At 42.8% G+C, this 18,207-nt stretch overlaps 1 long non-coding RNA gene across 1 annotated transcript in view; it reads left to right on the forward strand.

Annotated features, from left to right (window-relative positions):
• The window catches only part of LOC148145865 (uncharacterized), a 46,166-nt gene extending 36,065 nt beyond the window's left edge, over positions 1 to 10,101 (forward strand). The window contains exons 2-3 of the long non-coding RNA XR_015761216.1: positions 6,356 to 6,524; positions 9,839 to 10,101. This is a non-coding gene — a long non-coding RNA (uncharacterized LOC148145865). The remainder of the gene's footprint in view (positions 1 to 6,355; positions 6,525 to 9,838) is intronic.
• Positions 10,102 to 18,207: the final 8,106 nt, after the last annotated feature.

Raw genomic sequence — 18,207 nt, forward strand, 5'->3', positions numbered from 1 at the left:
CTTTTTAGGATTATTGCAGCCACTAAAACAATCCACTTTGTGTATTGTAGATGTATTCTAAGTGTCCTATAGTTAAGAGCTCTGTTCAGCTGTAATCGTACAGGCTTCACTGACTATCAGCCAAACATTTTCCATTCAGTGAAATACTTTTTTGACGTGACTAATATGAACAGCTAAATACATATCCCTATTCTCGGTTGAGTGGGCTGGATTGATCAGATACATAAATATGTAGATAGGTGGATGAAGACATTGGCAGAGAATTGTTGCATGATTGTTAATGATGCCAACCCTCCTTGATAGTGGCAATTGTAGATGGGTAGGGGCTATTGAAATAAGTAGAGCACACAAATCCCAAGAAATTCTTCTTGGTCTCAAAGATATTTTTGGAGAGATAAAGCTGGCAGATACCCAACAGGCTCATCCACCTCTGCACAGTCAACAGTCTGATATGATATGATATGGGACAAATGTAATATTAAACTGGTGGGAATTTGTTTGTAGTCCAGCTTCTTTTGAATCAGTTGTGCCATTTGGTTCCCGGAGCTTGTAATTTAACTAGAAAGGTAGTGCAGTATTGAACTATTGCAGATAGGACATGCTAATTCTCCTCCACCACCAACACTCCCAGCGTGATGTATCAGACTCAGACAGTTGTGATGAGGATGTGGGTGTACCGTACCTGTAACAGAGTGAAAAGCTAGCAGAACTACCTGACAGTACCAAGTATTCTGAATAAGATACAATGTGACATGTGGTCCAGCAGCTAGGATAGCTGGTTGCCTGGAGACAAAAATAAATTTGAATTCGGTCAATCAGTTTAAATTATATCTCCTCCCAAAAAATACCAGCTCCAATCAAGTTTGAATTTAGTATATTGATAATATTAAAAGCCAATGACACAATCTGATACTTGGGGGTATAAGACTGGGAAAACCTGGACAGTTGGGAGAGAACTGTCAAAAGACCAACAGATGTAAGCTGCTAGTCAGAACTCTCTGAGAGGTACCTGTATAGAGAAGGAATTTGCAGAAAGAAAAAAACATCAACACTGACCTGGAGAGAAAATCTGCAAAGAGAAGATTTGACAGCTAGCTGGTTTTGAAATTTGAATTTTTCAGTAAATCTTAATCGAGGGTTTTATCAGACTAGTATTAGAGAAGGGAAAGTAAATGATAGGTTAAAGGAAGGAGTTGACAATAGTTGTTAGTCAATTATTCTCTGTTATACTCTAAGAAATAAAGTTGTTAATTTGTACTTTAATAATTCTTGCCCTCTTGAATTTTCACAGATTACTGCACAGGATAAATCCTTTCTGTGTTGCTGGTTTAAATGAGGCAGGAGGGTTTACCCCGTGTTGTAACAGTTTGGGGGCTCATCCTGGATTTGAACTAGTTTAGACAGATTTGAATAGATTTGGGGGTATGAAAAATTTCATCAGATCTAATCACTTGCAGGATAGTGTCCTAGATCTTTAAATAAAAAGTAGGTGAGACTTTTTTTTTGTTTAATTTTGGTGACTTGTGGTTGATTAAAATAAAAGTGAGAGAAATGGCTCTGAAAATTGCTAAAGAGGTTCTGGGATTTGATGATTCTCAAATTTGCCAAAAAAGTTTAGAAGGAAAGAAAAAGGCCATACTTTTACAATTAGCAAATAAGTTAGATTTGGCTTTAAATAAGGACAAAAGTAAAGCTGAAATTGTAAGGGAATTACTTAAACACTTAGGTGTGTCTGAGAAAGAGACAAGTGCAGTAGAGGTAGAGAAACTTAATTTACAATTGACGAAAATGGACTCAGAAGATAAACAAAGAGAGAGAAAGTTCTTGGCTGAGTAAAAATAGAGAGAAGGAAGGGAGAAGAAAGAGAGAGAGGAAAAAGAAAGAGAGAGAAAGTTCTTAGCCAAGCAAAAAGAGAGAGAATTTGAACTTGAGAAGTTGTGACTTAGTCCACAAAGTCAAGTTAACAGGATGGCAATTAAAAGAGAAGGTAGTGTTGCATACAAATATGTCAAAACACTGCCACATTTTGATGGGAAAAATGTTGAAGCCTTCTTTATTTCATTTGAAAAATTGGCCAGACAGATGGAGTGGTCCGAGGATTTATGGGTAATGCTAGTTCAGACTAAACTAATAGGCAGAACAAGTGAGGTATTTGCTGCGCTGTTAGATGAGGGGTCAAGAGATTATGAAGAGGTTAAACAGCCTATTTTAAGTGCTTATGAATTGGTACCTGAAGCATATAGACAGCAGTTTAGAAACACAAAGAAGGAGCCTGGTCAGACTTATGTTGAGTTTGAAAGAATTAAACAAACTCATTTTGTTTGATGGGTGCATGCTATGAAAATAAATAAGACGTTAGAGCCTCCAAGAGAGATTATTCTGCTGGAGGAGTTTAAAAACTCATTTCCAGAGATGGTAAGAATTCACGTGGAGCAATAGAAAGTTCAGGAAGTGAGAAGGACAGCAGAATTAGCAGATGAGTATATCTTGGTGCATAAGACAAGCTTCCACACAGAATTCCATCCTGTGAGGGATACAAGTTGGGAGAAGGGGAGGTCCACACTATGAAACCAAGAGTAGAGAGCACTGGTAAGAATTTACCACAGGATAAAAAAGAAGCCCAAGAGGGTGGAAAGGATGTGAAAGGCCTCATGTTTTTCCGCTGTGGTAAAGTGGGAGACATAAAGCCACAGTGCTGGTCGTTAAAGAAAGGTGCTGTGGGAAAAGATGTGGTAAAAATAGCTAAGCCAGTGACATTTGTGAAGGTAGTAAAGGAGACTCCAAATTGAGCCAAGGAGCTGCAAGAGAGTGCACAGCCAAGGCAGGGCTGGTTATGGAGCTAGCCCCTGACCTCTACAAATAATTAGCTTCTGTGGGTAAAGTTTACTCAGAAAAAACATGGAGAGAAGGACAAGATGTTATAATTTTGAGAGATATGGGATCTAACCGGTCGCTGATAGTGGGAGTTGAGCAAATATGCACTCTTTCTGATCTATTACCTGAGAGTGTAGTAATTTGTGGGGTAGATGGACAGAAATTTAGCATTCCCTTATGTAAGACCAGATTGGAATGTCAACTCAAGACTGGGGAAGTTACAGTGGGAGTGATTGACAGAGTCAGTTCAAGGAATTCAGTTTGATCTTGGAAATGATTTAGCAGGATCCAAGGTGGGAGTGACGCCCCTTGTTGTGAAGAAGCCCAAGGAAAACCAAGAAACTGAGGAGTTAAAACAGAAATATCCTGGTATTTCCCCAGATTGTGTAGTAACCAGATCCCATTATCATAAGTCACAGCACGAAACAAAAAGTAAAGAGAAAGATGAAGGAGTTGAGGTTCAGTTAGTGAACACCCTGTTTGACTTAACGGTCAAAACCTGAACAGGCAGATGGTCAGACAGAGATATTTAGTTCTGAAAGGCTAAGGGACTTGCAACAGCAAGACAAGATGATAAAAGATATATATGTGGATGCATACTTCGAAAGGGAGGCAGAGAATATTCCGGAGGGTTATTATTTGAAAGATAGAATCCTAAGGCAGAAATGGAGACCATGACAGGTTAGTGCAGAGGGGAAATGGGCTGAAGTGCACCAGATTGTGTTGCCGATAGCAAACAGACAGGTGTTACAGGTAGCACGTGAACTACCTGTAGGTGGTCACCTAGGGGTATGAAAGACTCAGGCTAAGGTATAAAAAAAATTTTATTGGCATGGAATGCCCAAAGATGTGGTTAACTTTTGCCGAGTGTGTCATACATGCCAAATGGTAGGTAAGCCACAGGCGGTAATAAAACCAGCTCCTTTGTTGCCAATTCTTATCTTTGAAGAACCATTCATGCTGGTTATAATTGATTGCATGGGTCCCCTCCCAAGGACTAAAAATGGGAACCAGTACTTGTTAACCATAATGGATGTCTCTACCAGATATCCGGAGGCAATTCCATTACGGAGTATCAGAGCAAAAAGGGTGGTAGAGGAGTTAATAGCTTTCTTCACACAGTATGGGCTACCCAGAGAGATTCAGTCAGACCAAGGGTCAAATTTGACTGCTAGCCTGTTTAAGGAGGTTATGGATAGCTTTGGTATACAGCACTTTAAATCCAGTGCATAACATCCTGAATCCCAGAGAGCTTGAGAAAGGTGGCGTTGGACCTTGAAGGCCATGTTGAGAGCATACTGTTAGGGTTATCCGAATGATTGGGATAAAGGTATCCCATTCGTATTGTTTGCCATTAGAGATGCCCCAAATGAATCTACTCAGTTCACTCTCTTCGAGTTAATATTCAAGCATGAAGTAAGAGGTCCTTTGAAATTAATTGAAAAAAAATTGACAACACCAAAGTTAGAGATCTCACACTTAGATAATGTATCGGAGGTGAGGGAGAGGTTAAATCGAGTGGGTGAGTTAGCTAAACAGCACCTAAACTGGGCACAGTGTAGAATGAAGCAAGTGGCAGATAAAACCTCTGAGAATCTGACGTTTTCCCAAGGGGTGACATGTTAGTACTGTTACCAGTGATGGCTTCAAAGCCAGGTTAGTGGTCCCTGTCAAATTGAGAAAAAAGTTGAGTCAGATAAAATGTCTAGTAAAGATGCCAAATAGAGAAAAAGGGTATTGGGTATGTCATGTGAACATGTTGAAACCATATTATACTAGAGAGAAGAAACAGGTGTTAGTTACTGCCCTGCAGAGTGAGGAATCAAATCCAGATGATGTGGATTTTGATGTGCCTCAAAATAGATTAAAAACTGAAGAAGTTCTTGAGGAGTGGGAAAAGGTAGTGAGCTATCTGTCTCAGCAGCATAGAATGCAGTTGAAAGATTTGTTACTGCAGTATAAGGACATGGTACAGTTGGCAGAGCTCTTTGAATGACTATGAGAAGCAAAACAGGTGGTAAACTTCAATAATACTGAATTTGTGAAAGCAGAGGTGACATTCTCGGGACATAACATCGGTCATGGAAAGTTGGCGCCATGGAACACAAAGGTGAAGGCCATCAAGGAATTTCCATGACAAGGCTCGAAGAAAGAGGTGCTTTGATTCTTAGGACTCATCAGATTCTATCGGGAAATTTGTTTTAAACTGCAACAGTGTAGTGGCACCGTTAACCGATTTGCTGAAGGAGAACACAAAGTGTTGGTGGGCAGACCCATGCCAGGAGGCATTCGGCCATTTGAAATCAATATTAACCACCAAATCAGTTTCAGTTACACCAAACTTTTCAAACCTTTTAAAGTTGCCATAAGAGTTGGAGCTGTACTCCTACAGGAAGATGAGGATGGGATTGAACTGCAAGTTGGTTACTTTTCGAAGATGATTAATGTCCACCAGAGGAAATATTCCACAATTGAAAAAGAACTATTGAGTTTGGTACTTGCCTTACAACAATTTAACGTGCGTGTCATGAACAATATATCGGAGATGGTGTACACAGATCACAACCCTCTAACATTCTCAGAATGATTTAAAGACAAGAATATGAGACTATTTCATTGGAGTCTTATGTTACAGACTTTTAATTTAAAAATCACACATGTTGCAGGTCATAAGAATATAATTGCGGATGCGTTATCGCGGATCTAACTTACAAAGTTTAGATGAGATTTATATTTATTTAATGATTTATACACTTTTATGGGAAGAGGTTAAGGTGAACTTACTTTAAGTTATCAATATGTTAGGGTAAAGTGGTTAAAGAATAGGAAAAAGGTGAAGCCACATTTTCAACATGATGGTCCCTTTTTTCTTAAGGGGGGAGGTGTTATAAAGATGTGGGTGTACAGTACCGTTAAGAGATTTAAAATCTAGCAGAACTACCTGACAGCACCAAGTTAGCTGAATAAGATACAATGTACCATATGGTTCAGCAGCCAGGGTAACTGGTTGCCTGGAGACAAAAACAAATTTGAATTAGGCCAATCAGTTTAAATTTTACCTCCCCCCCAAAAAAAACAGTTCAATTAAGTTTGAACTTAGTATATTGACAATATTAAAAGCCAATTACACAATCCGATGCTTTGGGGTTTAATACCAGGAAAACTGAACAGTTGGGAGAGAACTGCCAAAAGACCAACAGATGTAGGCTGCTGATCAGAAATCTAAGAGGTATCTGTCTACAGAAGGGGTTTGGACAGAGAAAAACATTAACGCTGACCTGGAGAGCAAATCTGCTGGCTGTTTTTGAAATTTGAATTTTTCGGAGGTTTTATCAGACTTGTATAACAGAAGGGAAAGTAAAAGATAGGTTAGAGGAAGGCATTGTAAATAGTTGTTACTTCATTATTCTCTAATGGACTTTAACAAATAAAGTTGTTAATTTGTACTTTAAATAATTCTTGCCCTCTCGAATTGTCACAGATTACTGCATGGGATAAATCTTTTCTGTGTTGCTGGTTTAAATGAAGCAGGAGGAATTACCCTGCGTCGTAACACAGTATAACAACTCTACTCTGTTCACAAGAAAAGCAGGATGCTGGCAAGAAACTTCTCAAGATCAAGTATCCTTGAGCTTTCCATCCATATTTGGGTGAGTAGTTTTAAACAATCGGAGAAATGAAAATGGTTTGTTTAATCCTATTCCATAACTACATTTGACATGGATCCATTTGGACTGCACATTGCGATACACGTTATTGAGACATTGACAGAGTATAACCAGCATGTTTTCTGCATTTGGGACAACAAGAATGTTTCATAAATGAAAATTGATGTGACTAAATGAAAGGAGACTATGAGCAGATTTTAATGTCTCCAGCAGTGGTTTGAGGGGATAGCATTTAACTTGATATGAGGGTGACGGATGGTGCTCTGTTGCCTTTCTGCCTCCACCTCAATTAATTTCAGAGTGGGAAGTCTGTCCTGACAATGAGTTAATGTTCACTTTAGAGGGTCATCACACTGTCACAGGTATTCAACCAGGGGCAGGTGGGGAAGCTGTCATGTGGGAAAACTTTTGTTAAGATTGTTTTCAGGCTTTATAAGGGCAAAGGGGCTCTCTCCTTTGAAGGTACTCAGTGCCTAATTGAGGGATTGGCATCAGGAATGAGGTTCAATCCAAGCCACCATCGAGAACTTAAGAACATAAAAACTGGGAGCAAGAGTATGCCATCTGTCCTTTCGAGCCTGCTCCATTGTTCAACAAGATCATGGCTGAGCTTTTCATGTCCTCTCACTGAATCCCTTCATTCCTTCATTGTTAAAAAAAAAACTATCTTAGCTTTAAAAACGTTTGCTGAAGTAGCGTCAACTACTTCACTGGGCAGGGAATTCCATAGATTCACAACCCTCTGGGTGAAGAAGTTCCTTCTCAATTCAGTCTAACATCTGTTCCCTCTAATCTTGAAACTATGCCCTCTTGTCCTAGTTTCACCTGCCAGTGGAAACATCCTCTCTACTTCTATCTTATGCAGTTGCTTCATAATTTTATATGTTTCTATAAGATCCTCCTCATTCTTCTGAATTCCAATGAATATAATCCCAGTCTACTCAGTCTCTCCTCATAAGCCAACCCCCTCAACTCCAGAATCAACCTAGTGAACCTCCTCTGCACCCTCTCCAGTGCCAGTACATCCTTCCTTAAGTAAGGAAATCAAACCTGCATGCAGTACTCCAGGTGTGGCCTCACCAGCACCCTGTTCAGCTGCAAGATAACCTCCCTGCTTCTAAACTCAATTTCTTTAGCAATGAAAGACAAAATTCCATTGCCTTCTTAATTACCTGTTTTACATGCAGACCACCCCTCTGTGATTCATGCACAAGGACGCCCAGGTCTCTCTGCATAGCAGCATGCTGCAGCTTTTCACCATTCAAGTAATTATCTTTTTTACTGTTACTCCTACCAAAATGGATAACTTCAGATCTGTTAACATTGTATTCCATCTGCCAGACCTTTGCCCACTCACTTAAAGTTTCCATGTTCCTTGCTTAGTCAACATTGAAGACTCCCACCGTGATTCCCTCCATACAGTATACCAGGGTCATCAGCACTTGTGGGTCTACTAAACCTGCAGGTCTGAGTATGTCCGAATTGCCATGGAGGCATTGAGGACTTTGGGTGACAGGTATATTTCTGTCTGACTATACAACCAAATTAGACTGCTGCTTGACTCATCTGTGGGACAGCTCTCCCAATTTTGTCATTATAAGACATAGGGGCAGTAGTAGGCCATTCAGTCCTTCGAGTCTGCTCTGCTATTCAACAACATCATGGCTGATCTGAAAATCCTCAACTCCACTTTCCAGTCTTTTCTCTACGCTCCTCGGTTGCTTTACTGATTAAAAATCAATCTATTTCATTCATTAATATTCTTAATGACCCAGCCTCGACAGCTCGCTATGTAAGGAATCCCACACATTTGCTATCCTCTGAGAGAAGAAATTCCTCCTCATCTCCGCCATTAATTGGTGACCCATTTGGCACAAGTCCCAGACATTAGCAAAAGATTTTTCAGGGTCATCTGAGCTGGGTGCACCTTTGATGTGTGCAAACTCAGTGCTTATTTAAATGCTAAGTAGTCTATTCAATTTTATTCTTATTATGCTTTCTCATAACAGTTTGAATTGAGTGGTGTGCCTGGTAAGTTTTCAGAACAATCTGGTAACTTCATGATCACTATGACTAATACTGTCTTTTATATTCTGGAATTAGTTTGATGCCACAAGATTCCTTTGGGGCCTGGATTCGATATTGAGGACTTCTTGGGACAATACAACAGTATACAAGAGTTAGAAGAGAGAATATTTCAATGAATAATTTGCTAACCATTCCTTCATTAACAACATCTAATTAGGTCAGGGACCAACCTGAACAACGACTGTGTCCATTAAGTGAATATGGAAGCAATTTATTAGAGTGATGGATAAGCTCGGATTGGAATATTAAATGTGAATCAATCAGAATTGGGTCAGCTCCGATTTATTTTTTTCCCAGTGTGACAGATTCATGGATCCTTTTCTGTTTAAGGCGAGAGGGGATTTTACACTGCCAAGTATTGCTGCAGCCAATCTCTGAGCCCCCTAGCAGAAGTGAAAGGGCTAGTCCCAAAGAAAGGTTGGTAAGGCTGACTGTAGAGAAGATACCAGAATCAAGGGCATACCTTTGTGTTGTTGATCACCGCTTCACCAAAGAAGTGCCAGAAATGTATGAATGGAAGAACGCCCAGGCCAGAGTGTCAGTGGACCAATTAACTATGAAAGACATCACAGCCAGAATACACATTAAACAGTCATCTCATTTGAGAGTTCTGACTGATGTTCCTCTCTAAAGACAAGTGCAGCATTGTCACTTTAGTTTATTGCTGTTCCTCACTAAAATATTAGTGTTATGAAAGAATTAAGTAACATTGGTAGACATCTGTCACAGAGAAAAATTGAATTGACATCAAGGATTCACCTTTAGTTCATTCACTCAAGAAAGAGAGAGCTCCATGAATGCAAAGACGTAAGAGGCTTTGAGAAACATTGGACCACAATGATCTCAAAATTATTTATTATTTGGGTCTTGGAAAACAATTAGGCAAGGCAAGCTATTATATCTGTTGAGTTAATTTGTTTTTGTTTGTAAAAGTCATCTACAGTTTAGCCCAAGAGAAAAGGTATCGTTGAAACTGGACTCACCATTTGCTTCAATAAGAACAAAGTCAGATGGCATTATCCAATAGTTTGCCAATTCATTATTGCCCATTTTTCATAACTGCCTCAGATCAATGTCGCGATGCTGCTGGACTTGCTGAATATTCTGTCTTTGGGACTGAAAACTCTGTTTCATTTATGATTTGCCACAAAGATGACTAATGAATTCTATTAAATAAAGGTTTGTGTTATGTCTTCTTGTTCCCATAGATTCAGAATAATCACATTTTTCGACTTCAAATGCTGGAGCATTTCTTCCTGCTCTCCATGGGGCTGGGGGACTGACACATTGTTACTCAGCACCTGACTGCAGTGCAGCCAAAAATGTGACTCCCTGAATGAATATTTCAATGACAATATGTTCTTATCCCTTAGAAATAATATAAAAACATAAACATCTGTACCATACAGCAGCAATGTCAGTTCCCACCTTTCCCACCACTCATTGTACCTTAAAAATAAAATTTGTTCCATAATCAATGTTATTAAAAATGTTATGCCTGTCATATTTTTATATCACGGTGAACTTGTAATACTATTCATGAAAGTTTGCTGAAGAGTAAAAAAGATTTGCATCTACATAGGAAAATAATTTAATAAAACTTCAAAGCTTTATTGCTCCTAAAGCTGGGTTTCTGATGATAAGTGCCTTTTGAATGTGGTTACAGATAGCAACGTGCGCAGCAAAGCACAAATTTATAGCAAGTAAGATCTATACAATGGTTGAACAGGGATGAATTTGATGCATTTATATCAGAGACAGAGGAACAGGCATGAACTCACAGACGATGAAAGATTTTGGGATAGATAGACAATAAGAACAAGAAGAGGCCATTCACCCAACCCAGTTAGCACTCATCCTCATCCCCTTTAATTACATACCCAGTACTGCAGTAGCCAAATGTTGATTTCCCCCTTAACCAGCTAAACTTTATCAGCACTTGAAGATGAAGGCCTGATATTGCATGTATCTTGGGCCGATCCCTTCAGTCGTAAGGATTGTTCCATGCACATACTGCATACAGGCACAAGAAGATGATCTCCTGTGAAATCAATTTTGGATACTGTTGTTGGGGGGGATGGGGGTCCTACTGGGGAAAGCCACAGTGGTCAGTTCTCTGGCATTGAGCCTGGCTCAGTGGCTCAGAAGAGAAAGGGCGAGAATAAGAGATCAATAATGATAGGACAGTCAATCGTTAGAAGAACAGACAGAAGATTCTGTGGTCGCAAACGAGAATCCCAGATAATATGTTGCTTTCTGGGTGCCAGGGTCAGGGATGTCTCAGATTGAGTCTACAGGATTCTTAAGGGAGAAGGGGAGCAGCCAGAAGTCGTGATACACATTGGTACGTAGCTAGGGAAAGGGAGGAGGACCTGAAAAGTGAATATAGGGAGTTGGGTTGGAAGCTAAAAGGCAGGATGAACAGAGTAGTAATCGCAGGATTGCTACCAGTGTCACAAGTTCGAGAGGCTAGGAACAGAGAACAAGTGCAGCTGCACATGTGACAGCAGGGCTGGTGTAGGCAGGATGGCTTCAGATATGTGGATCATTGGGATACCTTCTGGGGAAGGTGGGACCTGTACAAGAAGGACGGGTTGCACCTGAACTGGAGGGGGCACCAATATCTTAGGTGGAAGATTTGCTAGAGCTCTTCGGGATGGTTTAAACTAGTTTGGCAGGGGGATGGGAACCAGAGCTATCAGAGAATAGGGTAGCTGGTGAACAGGCCATTACAGCATGCAGAGAGTCTGTGAGGAAGGATAGACAGTTGATAGGGCAAGGTTGTAGTCAGTGTGATGGGTTGAAGTGTGTCTATTTTAACGCAAGTAGTGTCAGGAATAAGGGTGATATTGATTGGAACCTTAGTGCAAATAGTTTGATAGGACAGACTTTGTCAGGTGTGTCCAGGAAGGATTCCTGACTCAATATGTAATTAGGTAGACTAGAGGGCAGGCCATATTGGATTTGGCGCTTGGCAACAAACCAGATCAAGTGTCAGATTTCTCGTCGAGAGAGCATTTCAGTAATAGTGATCACAACTTCCTGACCTTTACAATAGTCATGGAGAGGGATAGGAGCAAAAGGTATGGGAATGTATTTAATTGATGAGGGGGATTTACAATGCTATTATGCAGGAACCAATGGAGCATAAATTGGGAACAGATATTCTCCGGGAAATGCATGACAGAAATGTGGAGGTTATTTAGGGACCACTTGCTGCGAGTGCTGGACAGGTTTGTCCCACTGAGGCAAGGAAGGGATGGCAGGGTGAAGGAACCTTGGAAGGGACGGTTGGGTGAACTTTCCTTGCAGTTAAGGAAGCAAGGAACAGGGCTCTAGAATGTTGCAAGGTAGCCAGGAATGAACTGATGAATGGACTTAGGAAAGCTAGATGGGGACATGCCTCACAAGCAGGTCATGTCTCACAAGCCTTCAAGAATTCTTTGAGGATGTGACAAAACACATTGATGAAGATAGAGCAGTGGATGTGGTGAATATGGATTTTGGTAAAGCGCTTGATAAGGTTCCCCATGGTAGGTTCTTTCAGAAAGTAAGGAGGCCTGGATATAAAATTGGCTGGCCCATAGAAGACAGAGGATCGTGGTAGTAGATGAAAAGTATTCAGCCTGGAACTCGGTGACCAGTGATGTTCCATAAGGATCTGTTCTGGGATCTCTGCTCTTTGCGATTTTTATAAATGACTTAGATGAAGAAGTGGAAGGGTGGGTTAGTAGTTTGCTGATGGCACAAAGATTAGTGGAGTTCTGGATAGTATGGAGGGCTGTTGTAGTTTGCAACAGGACTTTGACAAGTTACAGGGCTACGCTTAGACGTGGCAGATGGAGTTCAACCTGGAAAAGTGTGAAGTGATTCATTTTGGAAGGTAGAATTTGATGTAGATTACAGAGTTAAAGGCAGAATTCTTGGCAGTGTGGAGGAACTTGGGCTCCACTTCCATAGATCCCTTAAAGTTGCCACCTAAACTGATAGGGTTGTCAAGAAAGCATATGCAATGTTGGCTTTCATTAGCAGAAGGATTGAGTTTAAGAGCTGTGAGGTTATGCTGCAGCTCTATGAAACCCGAGTTAGACCGCACTTGGAAAATTATGTTCAGTTCTGGTTGCCTCATTATAAGAAGAATGTGGAAGCTTTAGTGAGGATGCAGAGGAGATTTACCAGGATGCTGCCTGGACTGGAGGGCATGTTTTTTGAAGAAAGGTTGAGGGAGCTAGGGCTTTTCTCATTGGAGCAAAGAAGGATAAGTGGTGACTTGATAGAGGTGTACAGGATGATGAGAGTCATAGGTAGACTGGATAGTCAGAGACTTTTTCCCAGGGTGAAAATGGCTATCATGATGGGGCATAATTTTAAGGTGATTGAAGGAAGGTTTCGTGGAGATGTCAGAGGTAGGTTCCTTACATAGAGAGTGGTGGGTGCATGGAATGCACTGTCAGCAGTGGTAGTAAAGTCAGATACATTAGGGACATTTAAGCAACTCTTGGATAGGCACATGGATGATAGTAAAATGTAGGTATGTAGGTTAGTTTGATCTTAGATCAGGATTAAAGGTTGGCACAACATTGAGGGCCGAAGGGCCTGTACTATGCTGTACTGTTCTAAGTTCTATGAACCTGGAAGAAATTCTTCATCCTGAAGCAGTAAATTGTATTGCACCAAAATTAGAGAATAAACCAATAAACATTTTAAAAAGTATGTATTATCCCAAGCTCATGAGTTATTAGTGTTGGTCTGCCATCCACGTAAGTCAGCATGGCATATAAAATGATCTGATTGTTTTGGTCCTAAAATCACATTTTTCCACAAATAAGTCAGCCCCCTCCAACTGCTACAAAACATGTGCATTTGTAGTAAGCCTCAATTTGTTACCCAAAATGTATTTTCTTTTATTGGTTCCAGTAACTAGGGTGTCAAACCAGGAGACAATACAGACTGCAATGTTAAGATGTGTGGGAGTTTAAGACACCCATTTAGAGTAGACCCCTGTGGTCAACAACAAAGATGGCAACCACCAATAGCAATACTGATGGTTCACTTTTATATCCAGCATAAAAGCCAATGCCCAATTTTGGAAAGTTGTTTTAATTCTTCAAAGCTCCACTAATAAGCTGAACTTGATTGCAGTTCATTCTTCCTAAAAGGCGTTTGTACAAGAGACTAAGCCTAAAGGATAGAGGAATTGCTCACTGACTTGTTCATTTCCACTAAAGGGGATCGAATCATTACTAAATTATTTCTAGGCATTAGAGAAATGATAACTCGGTTTCAGCAGAACATTGATTCTATACAGACACTGCTTCCATCAGCAATAAGTGACTTGACCTTGCCTAGTAATACAAGATCAGCACATTTAAATATGTATCTGACATCCCAGATATACTGTTCATGATTTGTTTTTAATTCTTTCATGGAAAATGAGCATTGCTGGTAAGGCCTGCTTTTATAATTCATTCCTAATTGCTTTTGAGAATTTGGTGGTGAACTGTCTTATTGAACTACTGTATATCTTGTGGTCTAGGTACACCCACAGCACTGTTGCTGAACATAGGTATTACAGGAATGGGAACATAGCTCAGTTTTACCTTGTCTAAACATAACATCTATGCGTGCATATTTTCCAGTGATCATTATAGCCTGACGGAACCATAGGGCTGCTCTCTCATTAGACAGAGATGACTGGTGGTGACCTAACCCAAGGGTCACCTTACCTCAGGCGAGGGAAGAGGTTGAGAAAGAGGATCCTTTATTGTACCTTTAGCCAGTATTGGACCTTAACCCATGTTGGCATCACAAAGTCTCTCTCTAATGAGCATACAATCCTTCGGTCTGATCGGACTATAGTGACATTACACTTTTTAAGGAGTCGCTTAGCTCAGTTGTCTGGGTGGAGTGATCATAATTGGAATCTAAACTAATCTCTTTCCCATTGAGGGCAGTGAGGGGCTGAAGTTAGTGGTAGTAACGGAAATGGAAATCTGCCAGCTCCAGATGAATTCAAAACCTAACCACCATGTTAGTGTTAGAGAGTATTTATTAAGCACCGAGGCATATGATTCAAATTAAACTTTGGATCAATCCTCGTTTATTGCTAAGTTATTGTTAAACATCTTCATGAGGCTTAAAATCCTGGAAGGTAAAAACAATGACTGCAGATGCTGGAAACCAGATTCTGGATCAGTGGTGCTGGAAGAGCACAGCAGTTCAGCAGCATCCAACGAGCAGCGAAATCGACGTTTCGGGCAAAAGCCCTTTATCAGGAATAAAGGCAGTGAACCTGAAGCGTGGAGAGATAAGCTAGAGGAAGGTGGGGGTGGGGAGAGAGTAGCATAGAGTACAATGGGGGAGGGGATGAAGGTGATAGGTCAGGGAGGAGAGGGTGGAGTGGATAGGTGGAAAAGGAGCTGGGCAGGTCGGACAAGTCTGGACAAGTCATGGGGAAGTTGCTGAGCTGGAAGTTTGAAACTAGGATGAGGTGGGGGAAAGGGAAATGAGGAAGCTGTTGAAGTCCACATTGATGCCCTGGGGTTGAAGTGTTCCGAGGTGGAAGATGAGGCATTCTTCCTCCAGGCGTCTGGTGGTGAGGGAGCGGCGGTGAAGGAGGCCCAGGACCTCCATGTCCTTGGCAGAGTGGGAGGGGGAGTTGAAATGTTGGGCCACGGGGCAGTTTGGTTGATTGGTGCGGGTGTCTCGGAGATGTTCCCTAAGCGCTCTGCTAGGAGGCGCCCAGTCTCCCCAATGTACAGGAGACCGCATCAGGAGCAACGGATACAATAAATGATATTAGTGGATGTGCAGGTAAAACTTTGATGGATGTGGAAGGCTCCTTTAGGGCCTTGGAAAGAGGTGAGGGAGGAGGTGTGGGCACAGGTTTTACAGTTCCTGCGGTGGCAGGGGAAAGTGCCAGGATGGGAGGGTGGGTCGTAGGGGGACGAGGACCTGACCAGGTAGTCACAGAGGGAACGGTCTTTGCGGAAGGCGGAAACGGGTGGGTAGGGAAATATATCCCTGGTGATGGGGTCTTTTTGGAGGTGGCGGAAATGTCGGTGGATGATTTGGTTTATGCAAAGGTTTGTAGGGTGGAAGGTGAGCACCAGGGGCGTTCTGTCCTTTTTAAGGTTGGAGGGGTGGGGTCTGAGGGCGGAGGTGCGGGATGTGGACGAGATGCGTTGGAGGGCATCTTTAACCACGTGGGAAGGGAAACTCCCTTCTATAAAGAAGGAGGCCATCTGATGTGTTCTATGGTGGAACTGGTCCTCCTGGGAGCAGATACGGCGGAGGCGGAGGAATTGGGAATACGGGATGGCATTTTTGCAAGAGATGGGGTGGGAAGAGGGGTATTGATGACCATCACCTCAGGAGATCTCCCACCCACGGCTTCCAACCTCATAGTCCAGGAACCCCGCACTGCCCGGTTCTACCTCCTTCCCAAGATCCACAAGCCTGTCACCCTGGCCGACCCATTGTCTCAGCATGCTCCTGCCCCACTGAACTCATCTCTACCTACCTCTACACTGTCCTATCCCCCCAGTCCAGAAACTCCCCACATACGTTCGAGACACCACCCACGCCCTCCACCTCCTCCAAGACTTCCATTTCCCCGGCCCCCAACGCCTCATCTTCACCATGGATATCCAATCCCTCTACACCTCCATCCACCATGACCAGAGCCTCCAAGCCCACCGTTTTTTCCTCTCCAGACGTCACTAACAGTACCCTACCACCGACACTCTCATTCGTTTGGCCGAACTGGTCCTCACCCTTAACAATTTCTCCTTTGAATCCTCCCACTTCCTCCAGACCAAAGGGGTAGCCATGGGCACACGTATGGGCCCCAGCTATGCCTGTCTCTTTGTTGGCTACATAGAACAGTTGATCTTCCGTAATTACACCGGCACCACTCCCCACCTCTTCCTCCATTACATTGATGACTGCATTGGCGCCATCTCGTGCTCCCGCGAGGAGGTTGAGCAATTCATCAACTTCACCAACACATTCCACCCTGACCTTAAATTTACCTGGACCATCTCTGACACCTCCCTCCCCTTCCTGGACCTCTCCATCTCCATTAGTGACGACCGACTTGACACTGACATTTTTTACAAACCCACCGACTCCCACAGCTACCTGGATTACACCTCTTCCCACCCCATCATTTGCAAAAATGCCATCCCGTATTCCCAATTCCTCCGCCTCTGCCGTATCTGCTCCCAGGAGGACCAGTTCCACCATAGAACACACCAGATGGCCTCCTTCCTTATAGACCGCAATTTCTCTTCCCACGTGGTTCAAGATGCCCTCCAAAGCATCTCGTCCACATCCCGCACCTCTGCCCTCAGACCCCACCCCTCAAACTGTAACAAGGACAGAATGCCCCTGGTGCTCACCTTCCACCCTACAAACCTTCGCATAAACCAAATCATCCACCGACATTTCCGCCACCTCCAAAAAGACCCCACCACCAGGGATACATTTCCCTCCCCACCCCTTTCCGCCTTCCGCAAAGACCGTTCCCTCCATGACTACCTGGTCAGGTCCACGCCCCCCTACGACTCACCCTCCCATCCTGGCACTTTCCCCTGCCACCGCAGGAACTGTAAAACCTGTGCCCACACCTCCTCCCTCACCTCTATCCAAGGCCCTAAAGGAGCCTTCCACATCCATCAAAGTTTTACCTGCACATCCACTAATATCATTTATTGTATCCGTTGCTCCCGATGCGGTCTCCTCTACATTGGGGAGACTGGGCGCCTCCTAGCAGAGCGCTTTAGGGAACATCTCCGAGACACCCGCACCAATCAACCAAACGGCCCCATGGCCCAACATTTCAACTCCCCCTCCCACTCTGCCGAGGACATGGAGGTCCTGGGCCTCCTTCACCGCTGCTCCCTCACCACCAGACGCCTGGAGGAAGAACGCCTCATCTTCCGCCTCGGAACACTTTAACCCCAGGCATCAATGTGGACTCCAACAGCTTCCTCATTTCCCCTTCCCCCACCTCATCCTAGTTTCAAACTTCCAGCTCAGCACTGTCCCCATGACTTGTCCGGACTTGTCCGACCTGCCTAGCTCCTTTTCCACCTATCCACTCCACCCTCTCCTCCCTAACCTATCACCTTCATCTCCTCCCCCACTCACCCATTGTACTCTATGCTACTCTCTCCCCACCCCCACCCTCCCCTAGCTTATCTCTCCACGCTTCAGGCTCACTGCCTTTATTCCTGATGAAGGGCTTTTGCCCGAAACGTTGATTTCGCTGCTCGTTGGATGCTGCCTGAACTGCTGTGCTCTTCCAGCACCACTGATCCAGAATTAAAATCCTGGAAGGTCTGCTCTGGAGCTGGTAGTACGATGAAATGGATATTCTAGTTGCTGTGGACATTGCTGAAGACCCCAAACGTGATGTGGGACTTGCACCTTAAATCCTCGAAAAAATTGTAAACTGCCATTGCCTTTAACTTCCTCTGTATATTATATATCTTTCCCCACATACCCAACACCATGTTTATAAGTACATTTCCTGTGTTTTGTGTACATTTTTAATTCCACATTTTATATTTTT

Source organism: Chiloscyllium plagiosum, unplaced genomic scaffold, assembly GCF_037043375.1.
Source record: "Chiloscyllium plagiosum isolate Xiang-an unplaced genomic scaffold, Cpla_swu_hap1 HiC_scaffold_23, whole genome shotgun sequence".
Taxonomy (NCBI): Eukaryota; Metazoa; Chordata; class Chondrichthyes; order Orectolobiformes; family Hemiscylliidae; genus Chiloscyllium; species Chiloscyllium plagiosum.